Source organism: Hibiscus syriacus, unplaced genomic scaffold (genome assembly GCF_006381635.1).
Source record: "Hibiscus syriacus cultivar Baekdansim isolate YM2019G1 unplaced genomic scaffold, ASM638163v2 tig00003435_pilon, whole genome shotgun sequence".
Taxonomy (NCBI): Eukaryota; Viridiplantae; Streptophyta; class Magnoliopsida; order Malvales; family Malvaceae; genus Hibiscus; species Hibiscus syriacus.
The window spans coordinates 1,104,107-1,116,523 of NW_024061971.1; the positions used below are offsets into that span (position 1 = coordinate 1,104,107).

A 12,417-nucleotide genomic window follows, 5' to 3' on the forward strand; every position below is an offset into this window, starting at 1 on the left:
TATAATTATTGGTTTTGATGTTTTTGGGATAAATACAATTTTAAATGTATCGACACTTTATGCATGCACCTAGTTTGGCATTCATTCTGGACAAAATGTATCGACACAAACTTAAAAAGTGTCGATACATTATGTAGACATATTCTCTTATAAAACCGGTATATTTATACCGGTTACATTGTAAATTTACCTATTACATTATAATTATGGGTTTCGATATTTTTGGGATAGATACAATTTTAAATGTATCGACACTTTATGTGTGCACCTAGTTTGACATTCATTCTGGACAAAATGTATCGACATAAACTTAAAAAGTATCGATACATTATGTAGACTTATTCTCTAATAAAACCGGTATATTTATATCGGTTACATTATAAATTTACCTATTACATTATAATTATGGGTTTCGATGTTTTTGGGATCGATACAATTTTAAATGTATCGACACTTTATGCATGCACCTAGTTTGACATTCATTCTGGACAAAATGTATCGACACAAACTTAAAAAGTGTCGATACATTATGTAGACCTATTCTCTCATAAAACCGGTATATTTATACCGGTTACATTGTAAATTTACCTATTACATTATAATTATGGATTTCGATGTTTTTGGGATCGATACAATTTTAAATGTATTGACACTTTATGTGTAAACCTAGTTTGGCATTTATTCTGGACAAAATGTATCGACACAAACTTAAAAAGTGTCGATACATTATGTAGACCTATTCTCTCATAAAACCGATATATTTATATCGGTTACATTGTAAATTTACCTATTACATTATAATTTTGGATTTCGATGTTTTTGGGATCGATACAATTTTAAATGTATCGAGACTTTATGTGTGCACCTAGTTTGGCATTCATTCTGGACAAAATGTATCGACACAAACTTAAAAAGTGTCGATACATTATGTAGACCTATTCTCTCATAAAATCGGTATATTTATACCGGTTACATTATAAATTTACATATTACATTATAATTATGGGTTTCGATGTTTTAGGGATCGATACAATTTTAAATGTATCGACACTTTATGTGTGCACCTAGTTTGGCATTCATTCTGGACAAAATGTATCGACACAAACTTAAAAAGTGTCGATACATTATGTAGACTTATTTTCTCATAAAAATGGTATATTTATACCGGTTATATTGCAAAATTATCTATTACATTATAATTATGGGTTCCGATATTTTTGTGATCGATACTTTTTATAAATGTATCGACACTTTATGCGTACACCTTGTTTGGGCATTCATTCTGGACAAAAAGTATCGACACAAATTTCAAAAGTGTCGATACATTATGTAGACTTATTCTCTCATAAAACCGGTATATTTCTACCAGTTACATTGTAAATTTACCTATTACATTGTAATTATCGGTTTCAATGTTTTTGGGATCGATACAATTTTAAATGTATCGACACTATATGCGTGCACCTAGTTTGGCATTCATTCTGGACAAAAGGTATCAACACAAATTTCAAAAGTATCGATACATTATGTTGACCTGTTTTCTAATTAAACTGGTATATTTATACTGGTTATATTGCAAAATTAGGCGATATGGGTTCTGCAATAGTGAGGGACATAACAAACTAACATGTCTTCAAGTCAAGCTCAGTTTGGAAACATTTGGAATAATGCAGACAACGATCTCCATATATCGTAAGTATCAACATGACTCCTATTGTTTATAAGAAACATGTACAACAACCTATTGCTAACTTTTCTCATCTCATACATAATTACATTCACATACAAAATTATAAATCGTATACAAAATTTCTCCTACATTTACATCATCACTTCCCATTGTTATTCTTGTGTCTCATGGCAGCTTTTGTCATCTCCTCTCTTAGTCTATTTTGATTGTGGCTTACAAGATTGTTTAATATTCGCATATGATCCCATTGTCCAACAACCTATAATCAAATTATTACTACGTTAAGTATTGTAAACCACAACATTCAATATACGACTTTTAACAATTTAACCGCAAACTAATTTTTAATTTCACTTACAAAATCACCAGTTGCCCCTCTAGAACCGATCGATTCCATCCGTATCATCACATAAATGCCGCAATCATATCTGTTACAAAATTTGAATACCACACATGTCAATTATAAAATATGCATAAATTAAGATTTTCTATTTATGATAATATCTCATACCCATTCAATTGCTCATTCATCTTATGCTCCCCAAATTTGAATTTTTTTAAGCGGACATTTCTTAGAGAGTCACATGCTTCTACCCAAATGTGTTTCTTATTATAACCATCTAATATTGTCATCTGTATTAAAAAATATCAAGTTATGATCCAAACAAATTATGTATTATAATTTACATAATTTCCTTTCATACATATCAATCTCTTAGCATCATTCACTCTCTGTTTAGATGCTTCAGATGAAAACAGACTATCATATACCGTTGCAACACCTTCTACCATATCCAACACCAACAGATACCAATGTGAATTATAGTAGTTTATTGTGATAAGGATATGCAACAAATTTCACACCCAATTTGACAAAATTCAACATTATATATCTGAAAACATCATTTGCAATTCGTATGGTGTCTTACCTTGTCACAGTCGGTGAATTTCACATAGTTATCCAATTTGGAACCCCAAAAGCTCGCAAAACCATCAACAGTTACGTTGTTGTTGGCCTCCAACACCTGTTGCTGCATTTACACGACAATCATTATTGATTTACCGTCTATAACACTACTTTTCAACATTTATTAATTTATCTCACTGCAAAGTGGTATGGAAGGTAGTCAATCCTCCCGACTAACTTGTTCGAATCGTAGCATAATGTCCAGTCGAGTAAATCAATAACCTAACAAAATTAATTACACAATCAGAACATATTCAATAGGTTTTAACATTTTTTACTTTCTACTTATCACAACGGCAACCCATTCCATAGGCTTCAACGTTTGAACGTCAGATACAGTAGTGTATTGATTTCCCATTGCGATTACAACATGTCTTTATGAAGCATTAGGATTAATATTTTGTCATGAAATATTTAAATATCACTAACAAAGTAATATATTTCACTTACGACGATTCTAACCCACTATTCCATAAATAATCACACATTGCAGCTTCGAGCTCACCAATTCCGCTTGGAATTTCCGCTTTTTCAACCTACAATTTTGCATACAAATTTTTGTCACAACAACATGATAAAAATCAAATTAAGTTTTCTTTTATTCAACTTACCTTTTGCCTCTTCTTCTTGGGTGCAAGACATTCTAAATCCAAATCTGCATCTATAACACTCTCCGGTGTATAGATCACATCGACATCATTCCTCACTTCCTCCATCATTTTTCTTCATATTTTTCAATTCATCGTATTTTTCCTCTACGTAACTCTTCATCATTTTTATTTCACCCTTCATCTTTTCCCCTTCATCTAAGTTTTTCTCAACCACTCCCTTCACCCCCGTAAGTTCACCCCTCAAATCCACAACTTCCTTCACCACTCCATCAATTTTTCCACCCATCACCATCTTAACTTCACCCCTCAACTCCACAACTTCTTTCACCACTCCATCTATTTTTCCACCCACTTCCCCTTAAGCTCTCCATTGCCTCTTCGACTCTTGATTGTCTTTTCGAAATATCAAAAAGGAATTTTTTTACATCCGCCAATTCAGACATCAAAATGTCAAATTTACTCTATTTTCCCTCATTGTCATCCCATATTACCATCTCTTCTTCCTTTCTCTCACTGTCTCCACTGCCTCCACTTCCTCCTCTGTCACCTTTACCTCCTTGCCAATAACCTTCAAAATTAAATTACAATATTAATACATTGATTATATTCTTAATATTATCTAATTACATGTATTACCCTTTCTTGCTTCCTCGGTCTATTCAAATTCAACTTCGCCATCACTTTAGCCACCTTTTCCTTCCCTCATGCACGGATGTGTGCCACTCTGTTTCTTTCATAAGCCGGCACACTATCACAGCCCGACCAAAAATCAACCTGCATTTATAATAAAATTTATCATTTTATATAATAACTATACTAGCAGTTTATATAAAAAAAACGTTCTTCAACTCATTTACCTCTAAGATTGTTATGCACCCTTTGAGGTATCTTCGGTTGCCCTTTTGAAAGGTGATTATTGATTCAATCAATCTCGAATGGACATATTCAGCCCAATTGAATTCACCCTTCAAGCCTTCATCGCAAATCAGCTTCATATTGTCCTTGTTCGTTGACGTATCACCCGTTGGACAAAGAAATATCCTGAAAAGGTACAATAGAACTCGGGCCTTCAGGTCATCCCCCCGTAAGATTCACTTTTGATTTCCTCTTCAAGTTCAGCATATGTCACCTTCTGCTTCAAACCATATTTGGAGGCAAATGTTTTCCAGTTCTTACTCTTAGAGACTTCTATAACACTTTTGTCTTCATTTTCTACCCCCAAGACGGCTGCAGCATGGGACCCCAGAGGAAATGAATAATCACCATATTTAACAATACATTGTTGGACATCAAATTGCTCCATCAAGGATCGACACAATTCCCTCCGAATAGGTCGATCCCTTACTCATATCAACGATCCAAACCTCATTTCTTCTAGCACATTCAACTGATCCTTCTCCTTAAGGTGTTCAATTAATGAATTCACCCTTTTTATGTTGCACCTTGTCGACACTTCCTACATTTTTTAATAATATATGTTATTGTTCTTATATATCTTGTATCAACGTATTTAAAAGTTTAATGAATACCTTCTTTTCATGTGTTTTCCTCCATTCTTTGTATTCTTCACTATCTATATTTGATTGTACGATGTAAGGTTCCTTCTTAGCATCACTCATCGAATTTCATTTCTCCAACACATTATTTTTCACCTAATATTAAGCATAAACGTTTCTTAATCAATACATTAACGCTAAATAATACTCAATGTCAGTTTCATTTTACATATCGAACCGATGTGTTTGCCAGCTTCCTTCATCCTTTGGCATTCGATCATACTGTCAACATTTAAAATTTGTAATCAATTTAAAGTTCTTAAATACTTTAATCAAATTACCATTTCAACAATAATAAAAAAGTCATTTTCGCCACCAACAATTTTTCCACCCGTTGACTTCATTTTTCCTTCATATATCAGTTTACGCAAATCAAATCAAATTTACATACACTTTATTCAATATACAAATATCGATAACTACTCTTGTAGTAAAACGGTTTCCTTCAAAAGAATTTGAATGGCCACTACAACAAGTGTCGACACATGTATACAACCTACAATATCATTTTCTACCTATAATATTATATACAAGTATCCATAGTTATTTTCTACCTATAATATTATATAATCGATCCCAAATCCTTCTTGGTTTCGATTCGAAATCCTCAAACCAAACCCAAAAATCCTAATCCCTATTTCCTTCAAACAAATAGGAACACTCAATACTCCAAGTATCGGCACATTTATACAACCTATAATATCATTTTCTACCTATAATATTTAATAAAAGTATCGATATTTATCATCTACCTAGAATATCACTTTCTACCTGTAATCGGTCTCAAATGCTTCTTTACTTCGAAAACCCCAAACAACACATAAAAACCCTATTTCTGATTACTGTAATAATAAAAAACTAGGGTTTCGACAACGTACTTTTCGATTTGACGGCAGCAACAAACAAACTTCGCTTTAAAAACGCCTTCTGAAATGCAGCAACAATTACGTTTCGATTTCAAAAAATTGTCCGTGTTCTATCTATTTTCAGATGATATTTAGCTATGCCTTTTATATTTTCACTGGATATGTTATTTATATTTAATCGATACAACTACCCAAGTGTCGATACTTTTATGTTAAGTGTCGATACTTTCGATAGGATAATTACATATTTCTTTGAAAGTATCGATAATTTATTATGCGTACTTATTAAAGTATCGACACTTTCGACATATCTAGTAGCGCTTTACCGGTCTTGTCATTTCGAGATCGGTTTTGTCATATTTTTATCTGTTATATTGTTATTGATCGATATATTTTTATAAAGTATCGACACTTTATAGGCGCTATTATTGTTTCTCTTTTAAATTTCCAAAGTGTCGATACTTATATTAAAGTATCGACACTTTCAACATATCCGGTAGCGCTTTACCGGTTTTGTCATTTCGAGACCGGTTGTCATATTTTTACCTGTTATATTGTTATGGATCGATACATTTTTATAAAGTATCGACACTTTATAGGCACTATTACTGCTTCTCTTTAAATTTCCAAAGTGTCGATATTTATTTCAATCTAATTAATACTTTCAACATATCCAGTAATATTTTACCGGTTTTGTCATAATGAAATCGGTTTTCATATTTTTACCTGTTATATTGATATAGATCGATACATTTTTATTTGTATCGACACAAACCGACAAGCTAAATTTGTCGGTTGCCAAATTTTTTAATATTTCTTCATGATTTCCACCTATAACATTATTATTACTCAACATTTCCAGTAGCGCTAAACCGAATTTGTTAAATATCTTTTAATGTATCTGGTAACGCCGTATGTTAGCCGTATATTAATCCGCCTTTCCTAAGACTTCCCCTCTTGAGATAGGAGTAAAAAGAGAAGAATGTCAACTGATCGAGCAGTGGAGTATTTACACGGTTTCACTGCTGTGTTGCGTGATTCTTCAGGTCACATTGCGGAGGCACGGCTAAGAGAGGACTTTCGGATTCTGTTGGAATTTCGAAAGCTTTGTTCTTAAGTTCTACTCGAGATATTCAAATTCATGCAACCTAAGATAAGCATAAATGGCAGATATAATCCAACAAGAGTTGGAAGCAAATATCTGTATACCCAGTTCTATACATTCGAACGCTAAAATTCTTAAGATCGTCAGCTACAAGCCTGCAATTTATGGGAAACGAGGTGAATACACAATATTACAGGGACTATCATTTTATAAACAGAGTCATCTGCTGCACAACTGATAATGGAACTACTTTGTTACCAAATACGGAAAATGATGATTCTGGGAAATCACGGCTCTGACGGTGGAGACATTGATGGAATTGGAGGGACAAACTTCAGCATCAGTTTCCTACTTCGGCGTGCAGTGGTTGAAGTGCACTCGTGATGAGGCGATGACACCCTCTTAGAGTTGGGAGAGGATTTCGGTGTCAGGACAAGGTGTAAGGATTTATGTTTCAGAACCTCGGGAGTTTTGCCTTCCGGAATTGCCTGAAGATTTAAATCGAACTTGGACAGGCATGAGGAAGAATCCGAGCCATGTTCTTGGGTGGTGCACGATTTAGAAAACGTACAGAATGCAGAAAAGGTCCTGTGAGCTTTCCACTAGAAGCAAATGGCAACCTGCAGAATAGACTAAACCACTTAAACGAGTTTTAGCTTAAGGATACATTTTTTAGATTCTGAGTTTAAATGATGTAGCATGAAGGTCATATCCTCGCATTCATAACTAGGGATGGGCATGGGACCCGAACCCGATCGGGTTGGGTTTTTAAAAAAAAATTGGGTTCGGGTCGGGTCGGATTTTTTAAAGGTGATGTTCTGTTAATCAACCCAACCCATGCCCATCCCTATTCATAACCGGATATAACAAGTATTGAACAAAGACACTTGAAGAAAAATTAAAAGTGTAAGAAACATTTTTAAGGTGAATAGTACCTGGAAATATCAGAAGGTACCGAAAGTTCTTGATGCTCTTCAGCTTTCTTATCGATTACATTGTCGTGTGAATTTTCTCTGATGCATTCTGTTCAGAAGCCTCTAAGCCGTCCTCATTAGATTCAGATTCATCACACCCTAGAGAAAAAAAAAAGGAAAGGCAACATTAGGAAGTACTAGAAAAGTCGAACACACTCGCCATACCGGACATATGCCATTATTTGATAAGTGAAAAGAACTACAATGGAGGGGAGAGAACATAAATCTTAATTCCAGTCATTGCGATTCATATTCGACCAAGAAAATATCAGAAAAGGGCTCACCATCCTTCCGACCGAAACTATTTTTACAACCTTCACATCTACACTGGGAGAGCATCCACCTGTATGTGAAGAAAACAATCATATCAGATTGGTGAAAATAACGTTCAACGTACAATGCTTTTAACTGACATACCTGAAAACATTCACAGTACTTCTTTAAGCAACTTGACCCTTTACAATTGCACCCTCTTTTATGCCTCGCTGACGCTGGAGTTTTGCTAGTTTCACCCTGCATTAGCAACACCATTTCGATGTGATTAAAGTGGAATTGCATAAATAGACACCAATTATTTGAATTTGGCAAAATCGTCATCAAAACCAAAGCATCACAATACCATATCAGCCAAGTGATTGTTAGCTGTCCGGAGTATTGAGACCCAAAGTTCAACTCCTTTTCTCACAACATTATTAGCCACATGCCAATTAAGTGATGAGCTTTGACGCTACTCTAAAATCTAGAAGTTTAATCATAAAAATAGAAACTAACCCAGGAGTCCAAAACACTGTCTGTGCTTCTAATCACTTTGGGAGCAAATGCTTGTGGATTGCGATATTCAATCTGTTTGCGAGTCTCTAAAACCACGTTTTCATGAATTGGCTTATTGAAACAATCTAGGCATGAACAAGGCTCAATACAGTAGAGACCAGCAGCAAAGCAGTCACAATAACTGCGTCGTAAATACAGCCAGTAGAACTAGGTAAACAATATAGAAAGCAGCTGAATCACAAGTGCAGGAAACAGTAAAAGTCGGTGACAGTGAAAGCAATCATTAGAAAGAAATAATAACTAGGCAGCAGAGAACCAAGACAAGTCCATAATAACTACCTAAACAAGTAGGTGAAAACTGAAAACAAGGTAAACATGATAATCAAATCACATTCCAGTCTAACAGGCTATTGGAAACAGATTCATTAAGCAATTGTAGAATCAAATGTAATGCAGCACCATAAAGTTGGTCCTGAATATCTGATATTTTTAGATGTAGGAAGTGAAGTTATGATTGACCTTGGTTATTAATTCAAACTAAATGACTGATGGTTGTCAGTGTCAAAATAGAGGAATTAACTGAATGTAGGCATATATTTGGTGAAACATATGAAGATTATGGACACTGACCTTAAATATAGTTTTAATAAATATGAAAGACTTACAGTTTCAAGCATTTTGATCTCTTACAGTTACAACGCTTGCAGGATGCACTCTCAACAAATTCAAACTTTTGTCTGCACAGTATTAAACTGAACTCAGTTGTATCAAGTATTTTAATACAGACCTTAGAATGAATTAATCTTATACATGCCTCTTCTTTTCTGTAGTAGTATGGTCAGCATCATCACCATCAACAGTTGCAGTTGTCTCGGAAGAATTTTCTGCAACTGCAGCTCCACTGTCACCAGGAACCTCACCTGTTTTATAGAGCTTAGAGTTGATTTATTAGGACTCTGATCTGCAGTAAAAAAACTAGGAAATATCAAGGAGCCCAACATGCATATATATTGGTTTTCAAAAGCTAGAGCCGTCTGTCAAAGAAATACCACCTTTTGAGATGTTTGGAAGGGAAGTCAAGTGCAAACCAAAACCAGGAGATTTCTCAAAAACCAAACAACGTCATCTTATGCTGCGCTGCTTAGAGAAGAACATAAAGTATAATTACTGAAATATGCCAAGCATTGAGCAGGGAAAATAGAATAAACATTTAAGAAATACATTCCTACCAGAAAAAAGGCTGTTGATAAGCACACAAGAAACTTGTATGATTTAAGGTAAATATGTCACAACAATGGCTCAAATATGGTATCATCTTTTCTTTTTCTTGAAAAGAAATAAATGTAAATATAAATTCCATATAAATCTAAGATCTTAAATTGCAGTATGCTATGAAAATGTACTTACACAGTTTTTAAGTTTACCTGACGACTGGACTGGTTGAATTTCTTCTTGGATCATTTTTCAAACCTGAATCACTGACTTCTAGTTTGTCCACTAGACCAGATGTTGATCTGTAACTGGCTCTCCCAGTTCATTTTGTTCACAAGAAACTCGAAGATCACCAGATTCTGCATTTTCCAAATTATTTGCATTATCTAGCGGAACCTGTGGGATATTTGATATAAAAGAGGTTGCACCAGTCTGTCGTTCCCAGGTCCTGTCCATTGGTATTCTCATGAATGATATTAGCTGAAATTACGGTCAATATATCAGCAACATCGGAAACAATTGCCACCCAGCCACATCCTGCTGATTCTTCCCTCAGCTTAATTCGACGTATTTTACGTAAATCTCTTTCATTTTCAAATGACCGTCGCCTCTCCTGCCATTCATCCCTATTGCGTTGGAAAGGAGATCTCTCTTGTCCAGCCACTTCCAGACTTGTTTGTTTCAGTATCTTGTCACAAGGCTCCAAGTTACCATCAGGACTTCCACGAAGATATTTTGAGGTTCTTGGCAACTCAATTGCTAAATCTGATTTCTCATCAAAGATATTACCGCTAATTCCTTTGTATGAACTGTCCTTATTTAGACATCCTAGATGTTCATTGTACAAGTCAGATTGCTCAACAGCTTTTGAAGCTTCCTCACTTGTATTAGACAGATTACCATTCTGAAGGACCCTAGAGTTTGAATCTGCCGATAAATGATGCCTGAAACCAATACCATTAAGGACACTTAAAATTATTACCAAGTACATAAATAAAAAAATTTAGTTTTACCTTTCAACTGAAAACCTGGATTCCCTATGACAATTGATTTGTGGGGAAGGAAACAAAGATGAAGGGGACAAAAAGGCTAACGAATTGAAAGCATCATTCGTCTGACCAGACTTGGCTAGCTCAATAGGTGAGAGACTGTCAATGTACTTAAAGACAGGTGAATCCTGCAAAGTACGAAAGCAGCCTTTAAAACTTAGCATGTAAGTCTAATAACCGGATTAACAAATGGTCAAGTAACACAAGGAAACAAGCAACGACACAACCAAGCAAAAGATAAACAATCTAAACCAAACTAGAGGGGGAAGGTACTTTTTTCAATATCATCAACATTGTGAACTGTCATCTCCAATAATCAATTGTATAAAATTATGAAATCTCTACCATCCATACGTATACATTCCAAATGGCTCTGCGTATGTTCCACCCACACTAGAAATGGTTGGGATTGAAGAACTATAGAACGGAAGAGATTCCCAAGATTTTACAGCATCAATTTTGGTTAAATTGGTGGAACTTTCATCTCTGTCGTGGAGGTTTTTTTTCTTCTTTTCTTTTTTCAATTCTACAACTAGCTGGCCTAAGATGCAAAAACAACTAGAATCAAATACACCAATGTATCAAAGTCTTCATGAGAAGATTTAGCCAAAATTTGTATATAACCCCTTCAATTCAACACAAGACGAATTCATGACAAGAAACAATTCCACGCATTAGCCTAAACACAAATACCCATCAACAATTCACAGTAAAGCATCCAAAATCAACTCAAAACGAAAACATCAGATCAAACTTAAGCTAAAACTGAACAAAATAAACTTCACCTTCTCACACAAAATAAAGGAAAGAAAACCCATCTTTTAAAGTGCAGAGTAGAGAAAGAAAAAAGGAAACACCTCAAATTTGGAAAGAGAAGAAGTAGGAGTGATCTGGGTTTTATCTGGAGTATCCATTTTCACCAAAGGCTCTACATCTTCATCCCTATCTTGCTCTCTTTCAAGACTGAAAGGTTAAGAATACCCCAGAGACCGCCAAATGCTCCCCCTCCCCTGCTTTTTTTCCTTTGTAACTTGGTCGAAAGTAGAAACCCAGAAAAAGGATAAATAAATAAATAAATAAGACTTTTGATTGACGAAGCGGGAATGCGGGAAAACGAAACCATTTGTTTTCCCAGTTTTAAAAATCATAATCGTTGTTGGCCCGTAATGAAATGCACCCCTTTCTGTTTTGGGTGGAACATTTGTCGTTGAGTTAATGACTGAGATTTTGCGATTGATGCGTAAGCTCAAGCATAACTATTGGTTTAATCCTTGATTTTAATGAAAATTACACATTGAGGTGTGTTTTTTTGCAACTTTGACGGTTAAGTTTTACTTAGGGTAAACTACATTAGATATCACTGAACTTTAGGTGTTGTATTGTTTATATCATTAAACTTTTAATTTTGTCAATTATTACACTGAACTTTGATTTTCGTTTCAATTATACCACTAAACCTTAAATCGTTAACGGCACGATGACATGGCTGACGGTTGACATTGTAGGCATCTCACCAAAACGACGTTGCTTTGGTCCAACTATTAACGATTTAACGGCCTAGTGGTATAATTAAAACGAAAATAAAAGTTTAGTGCTATAATTAGAAAAATTAAAAG

General features: G+C 34.7%; 1 pseudogene; it reads right to left on the reverse strand.

Annotated features, from left to right (window-relative positions):
• Positions 1-6,905: 6,905 nt before the first annotated feature.
• On the reverse strand, positions 6,906-11,816 carry LOC120177354 (annotated as a pseudogene).
• Between the last annotated feature and the right edge of the window lie 601 nt (positions 11,817-12,417).